The sequence below is a fragment of the Pagrus pagrus genome (genome assembly GCF_965226575.1).
Source record: "Pagrus pagrus genome assembly, chromosome: 22".
NCBI lineage: Eukaryota > Metazoa > Chordata > Actinopteri > Spariformes > Sparidae > Pagrus > Pagrus pagrus.
In genome coordinates, this window is record NC_140204.1 from 17,383,953 (window position 1) to 17,391,921 (window position 7,969).

The 7,969-nt window shown below is 42.2% G+C and overlaps 1 protein-coding gene across 1 annotated transcript in view; it reads right to left on the bottom strand.

Annotated features, from left to right (window-relative positions):
- kdm6ba (lysine (K)-specific demethylase 6B, a) overlaps positions 1-5,513 on the bottom strand; it is a 31,456-nt gene extending 25,943 nt beyond the window's left edge. Inside the window, exon 1 of the mRNA XM_084343902.1 lies at positions 5,449-5,513. The gene's annotated coding sequence lies outside the window, so the exon portion shown is untranslated. The remainder of the gene's footprint in view (positions 1-5,448) is intronic.
- Between the last annotated feature and the right edge of the window lie 2,456 nt (positions 5,514-7,969).

Below are 7,969 nucleotides of genomic sequence, written 5' to 3' on the forward strand. Positions count from 1 at the left end.
GTGACTCATTTTACTTAAGCCAGTCCTTTACGGAAACTACATATTCGATGTAAACCTATTGTTTGTTTTTTGTTTTTTTACATTGTCACTGATATATTTGATGACTTTAGAACGGCTATATAGCCAACACTTTTAAACATGCTTTTAAAAAAAGGAATTAGGTGCCGATACTGAACTTATTTCTTCATCAGACTGGACTGGACTGACGCCACCAATCCACATACCGATCAAGATGCCATAGTGTGATGTTTTTACGAATCATCAAAACTCTATATAATCATGCAATTCTAAGGCCGTAGTCAAAATGCTGTAGGACTAATCAATTTCGAATCAATCAGTAACATTAGTACCAGTTCTACTAAGTGACAATGAGTTAGTTGTACAGGCGGAGCTTGTGCTGGACCCTGACCCCACTACACATAACCTGTGACAGTCTGGAACTGAGTGAGCTAGTAACAGTTGGTTGACTCAACATGTCCTTAGTTTGGAGATATTTTAGTCTCAAAACACAGAAAAGCACCGGTAATATCGGTATCAGCAGATGTCCAAATTCAGGTATCAGAATCTGATTGGAAAAAGTTTATCATGCATTTCTAGATATATGATTTGAATTTTCAAACTCTTGAGTTTGTGAAACATACATTTTGCTGATGTTTATCAATACATGTTTAAAAGGCACACATCCTCTGGAGCATTTTCCAGTAGTAAAAGGGATTTTTCACAACCTACCTGGCCTGACAAAAGTTGCTCTCATAACTGATGTACAAAGCATCAGGTAATGATTCATTAGCCACTGTTAAAGCCTGTAGTTACAGTTTATAAACCATTTGTAAGTAAATATTTCAGAGAGGTACCTATATTTACTCTGCATACAGTCACACCAAAGCTGGCACACTCACACTTGCATTGCTCTGTAAATGTGTTGAAATAAAGACTTACATAAACACAACATCTTAGCATGAGATATATAACCCACTATGATTGAACATAATATGTTTACGCACCATATGAACTGTCGGATGTATAGTGTTATACAATATACAATGCACAGTCTGTATTACACAGTCACAGATACAGTACTATACACAGATAAATGCATGCTGTAGAGTCTTTGAAGGCTAAATAATATCTAACTAATGCATTATTTATTGTCACAATACAGTTCACATGGCTAGGACTGTAAATAAACCTTCAGTTATGAGGCTAATAAATTTCTTGTTCCTGTCCAGTAGGTGACATTAACATCTCACATGTCATGACCGTGCACACTGAATTATACGCTACAGTACGCGCTCAGAGGCAGCCGGCTGACATCCTGTGTGAGGTAAACAAGGCTCTGAACAACACACCAATGAGTCTCTGGAAGGCCGGAAACATTTGTTCCAGCTTTTCCTCGCCAAAGTAACCATCCTGTACTCTGTAATAACGCCAAAGAGCCACATTGGTACAACCAACAGTATGTGTCACACACTCCACACACAGACACACACAGGCACACACATGTAGAGGTTATATTTAGAAAGCACTGCCTCAGCAAGACAACGGGAGGCAAAATTAGTCGTGGCAGGGAAGATGGGAGTGTGTCATGGATGATGCTGAGACGATGACATAAGGAAACACACACATGCAGTTTATTTATGGTTATAACAATTCTAAAAACAACAAAAACAACAAAAATCAGAACATTATGATACCGTTCTCTGCCCCAGTGAAGCCATCAGTCTCTCAATTTCTGTTCTTCTCTCTCCTGTCACAACAGGTTGCTCTCAGCATATTTGGAGACAACTGAAGGCATTTCTACTTCTATTAGTATTCAGTGACGAGTGACAGGAGATGTGTGTGTGCGCGAGATTCAAACCCCTGATGAAGTAAGTGCATGGCATGCGTGGTATGTACCACCAGCGTGGATCTAGAGTCTATTGTCAAGTGACAATGAATGTTCAATAATGTGTTTTGTTTTGAGAAAGAGGAGGGGCGCAGGACAGTGGGGGTCTTTATGACACTGAGAGACAGTGTGTTTGTATATGGATGTTTTGTTTTCGTTTGTTAAAGGCTGTGTTGGGAAATCAGCTGATGCAGTTCATACAGTACTCTACAGTGAGATCAACTGTATTTTCTTTTCCAAACTGGAAGCATTTGCAGCTGCTAGTGTGCCTGCAAAGTTGAGTAAAAGTGAGGGTCTGGTGCAAAAATGAAGAGGCCACTTTTAAAGAGTGACTGTGGAACAAAAGGTTGAAGCGGCTTGAAATGTTTGAGCATGTCGATATGTAGTAAATTTTTCTCTGCAAATGGATGGAAGTTGTCGGAAACAAACTGTTATGGTAGTTAAATTCCAGATGATATAATTAAAAAAGTCAGAAAAACCTAAACCATTAATGTTATAATCAGTAATGTAGTAATATATCAAGTCAGCTGAAGCCCAGGACTTTTTATAACATCATCTGGAAGCTATTACACCCTGAATGGCTGCAGTCCTTAATTACCTATCATAGAGTTGTAAACTAGTGCATTCTGTATGGAGACTATATATCATCTGCTTCTCTGCTGTGTATGTTGTCCAATCTATTTCTGCTCAGGTCTCTCCTGCACTATAATACACTGACAGTACTACCTATGCAAATGTTATCCTGCTTGTGTTTATCTGCTGTGTAAAGCTGTTTTCTCTTTTTAGTTTGTTTTCAGCTGAACTTGTATTCTCATATTGCCCTAAGTGTGTGAGATTATTAGACCCAACCTTCCATTAGGTGTGTAAATAGTGTGTCCCAAGTGTGCGACTTTGCTCGGCTTTAGTTGTGTCAACGTGCGTGTGTGAGTGTATGTGATTGTACTGTAAAGAGTGTGGTTAGAGACCATTAGCCCTCAAAATTGAACAGGAAGAGGAATGCTGATTGATGTGGTCATGGGTGGGACTCTAGTGTACCACACACATGGCCACACACACACACACACACACAGTTCCTTCAAGCTGTTTCTCTCGTAGAAGCACTCTACTGTATATAATAAGGGTCTGAGAATATTAAATGTATGTCTGAGCTCAATTCCCCATCCTTCCTCTCCCACAACAAGGGAAGCCAAGGCATTACAGTCTGTCCCGGGGGTCCCAAGTGTGTGTGTGTGGCAGGAAGGGACAATAAATGAAAAAAAGATTTGTGAACCACTGTGTGTTTAAGTTCTTATAGCTCTTATGCATGGCTAGCAATCCTGTATTCATGTGTGTGGAAGGCAGGCAGGCAGGCAGGCAGGCCAGTGTGTGTATACGTGTGTGTGTGTGTGTGTGTGTGTGTGTGTGTGTGTGTGTGTGTCGTGGGGACTTTGTGTGTATAATTAAAGAGACCGGGGACAAGGACGGCTCAGTTCTCACACTCCAAATATATATATATTTAGCAGCTCCCATGGGTACGAGCCCCAAAATTCCTGTCATACCAGCCACACATACGCGCACACACACGCGCACACACACGCGCACACACACACACACACACACACGCTTAGAAAATAAACAGCATGAAATACTGATGAGGTCCAGACAGCACAGCAGCACAAGAAAGAAAGTATGTGAGAGAGTGAGTGTGCTGTGCAGTCGTAGGAGTCTGTGTCCCTGGTACAGATGGTACTTCTCAGCCTCTGATATGTAGGATTGTGTGTGGGACTGTGTGTGTGTTTGTGTGTGTGGGCCTGAGTGTGTGTGTGTGCGTGTGTGTGTGTGTGTGTGTGTGTGTGTACATGTAGCATAGGCGTGAGTCAGCCTTTTGGGTACACTGAGAGACCGACAGACATGATAATAATCACCTCCACGCACATACTCACACACAGTCACACTGCAAGGAGACAGAGAGCCACACAGGCAGGCAGTCAGACAGACAGACTGGCTTAGCACACCCACATATAGCAGCCATGTAGCCGGCTGAACGGTGCACTACAGCGCTGATAATTAGGGCCCTTATTCAAGGAGAGAGGGGCCGATAGGGAGCCCGGCTTTCCCTCTAGTTTCTCAAACACTCCGCTAATCCCGACTGTAGCTCTATGATAAGCTAAGTACTCCAGTGCTGCTTAATATACTCACTATCCCAAAGTTAAACATAGTGAGAAAGTGAACTCCAAATAGAGGAGCTTAAATTTTTCAGATGACTCTTAAAGGAATACATCATGTTTTCAGGAGATGGTCTAACAGTCAATTTTCCTCTTAAAAGGTGAACGCACGGACACCAAAATCATCCATGTGTCCCTGGTTGGTAGGTAATTGGCTTTGGTGCTACATGCTAACACTTCAGTGTACACTTATAGGGTTTTTATCTATCATTCCAGGTTGGTTCACTGTAGCCTAAACTCATGTGTCTATGCTACACATGAGGTGAGCTGACACAGGATGCTTTCATGGTGATGAATTTATAGGAAATGTAATGTGTTTATCACCAAGTTTGTAGAGCTTCAAAACCGATGCTAACAGGTGTAAACAAGTCCCCTGAGTTTGATCCATATTTGGTTGGCATCATGGTTATGGAGTTCTTTGTTCATGGTATGGCTCAGCGCAGCTACACCACCCACTATGGAAAAAAACCCATATGTTGTGTTTAAACTAACAACAAATATTCAGCAGAGTGAAAATGAGCCGCTCTGAAACAAAGGATGATATGGATGAAGTCTAGAAGGTTTGTGTGGAAGTTTGGTGATAAACTTTGCTGGTGATCTATGAAATAAAGATTTGAACCACATGAGACTACCGTTTCTATCACTGTAACTACTACTAATTGTGGAGGATAGTGTGAAAGCCTTGCAAAACTAAACCTGGATTAATAAATGTTAAAAAAAATCTACCACACACTTGGTGTTTTGTTTGAGAACTGGTTGCTAACCGCAAGCAAATAATTCCCCTTTTTTTTTTTTATCTCTAATGTGGCTTTGAAGTGCAAAGTTTGATATGTGACTCATAGGCCTTGAAGAGCACTTTCTTTGAGGACTTTCAAAACACACATTACTGCACAAAGGAAAAGTTGATTTGTGAGGTTGTCCAAAGGAGCAGCGGTCCACTCACACCCATGATATCACAACCCACTACCTTCTTAACTAATGAATGTGTGTGTGTGTGTGTGTGTGTGTGTGATGTTATCTCTCCGTTTTACTCCTACTCCTGTCTTAGTCACTCCCTTTGACAGCCCTGTTGCTCTACCTGTCTAATCTACATACTGTACAATGGAGCTTGTGTGTGAGCGTTTGTACAGTCTATACATTCATCTGCTTAACGTACCAAGGTATTAAGTGCAGATGGTGGACAAAACAATTGAAGAAATACGTTCAAAAAAGTATTTTTAAAGTAACTGAACCATTATTATGAAAGCACACAGTTTCAGTTTGTTTGTGGATGACAGAAATGACCATAAGGCTGAAACAGAATAAGCCAGATGAAATCAGAGAAGAAACTGTAAACTGTAAGCTAAAAGAGAGCCTTACCTGGTGACCATGGTTAATGTGGTTCGTCTCTTTTAGCAGGCCACCATGACACGTCCCACCTCCTGAAAGCACAACATGGAAGAACAAAGGTCAGTCTGAAGGTCAAATAGTTGAAACAACAGAGGTGAGCAACTTCAAAGGCATACTGTTGCATTATTTGATCATCACTCACACACAAAACAGTAAAGTGTGCCCTTTTATAGCTATTATATGTATATAATATATATATATATATATATATATATATAGCTACATGACAATATTCAGCCATTTCACAAATGTGTGGTTTGAAATTGGACTGCAGCTGTGTGCATTGGGAATGATACAGGAGAGTTTTTCTATTTCTACCTTTTGTCAAATCTAGGTCAAACATGTCTGTGACATTCCAGTGTGAGTTGAAGCAGTGGTCAGCAATTCATCAGCACTTTAGTCAAGGGTTAAAAGATCAACACCTCGTTCTGCCTGCACAAGACAACAGCAGCTCATTTGCTATTCCATTCGCTCGTTTCATCAGCGTGACGTTTGCTGACTGTCCTGCGGTCGGGATGTTGTCGATATGTCATTCGGTGTGGCTTACGAAACCATGCGTGTGTGTCAGCCAATATGCGCAGCAGGGCCTGGACCAGTGCTGTGGCCATCTGTGTGTGTGTGCTCCTCATGTGCCGCCTGTTCAGTGATTCACAGTGTCAGTGCTGGGCCACATGACTGAGAACAGGTGGCACTCTGGTGTACCTCCCCACCCCCAACACGCACACATAAAAAAACAAATCATACACACACACCTCCGCTTGAACCCTGAGAACACACAGCACCTGCAACGGTGCTGAAACACTAATGGTTGCATACAAATACACCACACCCACACACACACACACACACACACACACACTTTCTATATCTCTTATAGACTCTCAAAGACACAATGTGCCCTTTTAAAAACATAACTGTGCACTAGTTGCAGCCTAAATGTCAACACCTCTCTTGTCTTCCTCCTCATCACACTTCACATGTAACCTCTCCTCTCCCTCTGTAACATCTAACTGACCTTTGACCTACACACACACAAAGCCACTGTGTCCATCACAGGGTACAAGGTCTATTTATGTATAATTCTACAACACATGCTTTTCCTTTCATGAAGAATGTACAAACCTTTTTGTGAATTATCTACTGAGGACATGGATGAAGCTGGTGTCCTGCAAACCAAACCGCCCGAGCCGAGAAGCTCGCTCTCTTTCAGTCCTCTCATCTTTCATTCTTTTATTTTCTCCCTCTTCTGTTAGTCTTTGTTTCCCTCTGATATTCTACCTACAGGGCTGCAACACAAAACACGCCCACACATGGCGGCTTCCATATGTTTCACCATTGAACCTGTACGCCCAGAACCAATGTACAGAGCCTAAGGCAGTTTGTGTGTGTGTTTGAGTGAGACAGTTGTGTCAATAGCAGGCAGATATAGCTGGCTCAGCCTTCACTGATCTTGCAGCCTGGTGGTTAAGGCCCCAAACCTTTGAACTCAAGGTCAAAGGTTACACCCCCTAAAGGGCCACAGCTGGCCACACATTAAAGGTGGACTCGCTGTGCATGTGCATGTGCATGTTGGTGGTTGAGGGACAATGTGGATGAGTAGGGCACCCCTAAAAGAAGACATGCCAGAGAGATCAAGTGTGTGTATGTTGAAGGCAGAATTGTTGCAAGGGTGGAATATATTCTTTCATGACACATTGTATAAATGTCACAAGCTTTGACATAATCATTTGACCTTGATCGATATCAGGACTGTGGGAAGAGAAAGAGGGGGGAGGGTTGCGAGAAAGATAAAGAGACAGTGAAAGAGAGAGAGAGACCTTTAGAGGGGGGCGGGGGCTGGGTGGCAAGGCATAACAGGAAGACAGAATTCAGAAAAAAGGCAATGAAATACGCTTTTAATTATTATTTTATTCAAACAGATTGAGACTGATAAAGACAGAAACAATGTGAGAGAGAACATGATAGAGATAATGAAAGGCTGAGTGATCAAGAGATATAAAGATATAGAAAGTGGTGTTTATGTAAAGGTTAACCAGTGGGTGCCTCTCTCTCTCTGTGCTGGTTAATGTCAAAGGGAGATGCTGAGGGGTGGAGCAACAGAATCTGCCCAGAGGTGGAGAGCAGAGGAGATGTGGAGGCTGAAAGGGGTGGGAGGAGGAGGATGGAGGATGGAGTAAAGGCCTTGAGCCAGACAAAAGATTAAAAAGGAGAAAGACTAAGATGGGCAGAGAGAGAGAAGGAGAGAGTGAAAACAGAGCAGGGCTAGTCAGACAGACAGATGAGGGACAGAGAGAATTTAGTGACTGTACTGTACAGAGTCATCTGACCAAACACTGCACTGTGTTTAAAGCAAGGGGCTAAGGGGCTCTGTTAGAAGTGTGCTGAAGGTACAGTGAGGATGACATATGATCCAGGAAGTCCAGTTGATCCAGATGTAGATTAATAGTTTGAAGGTTTTTCAAACACCACGCAGTGGTTTAAAATACGAAGC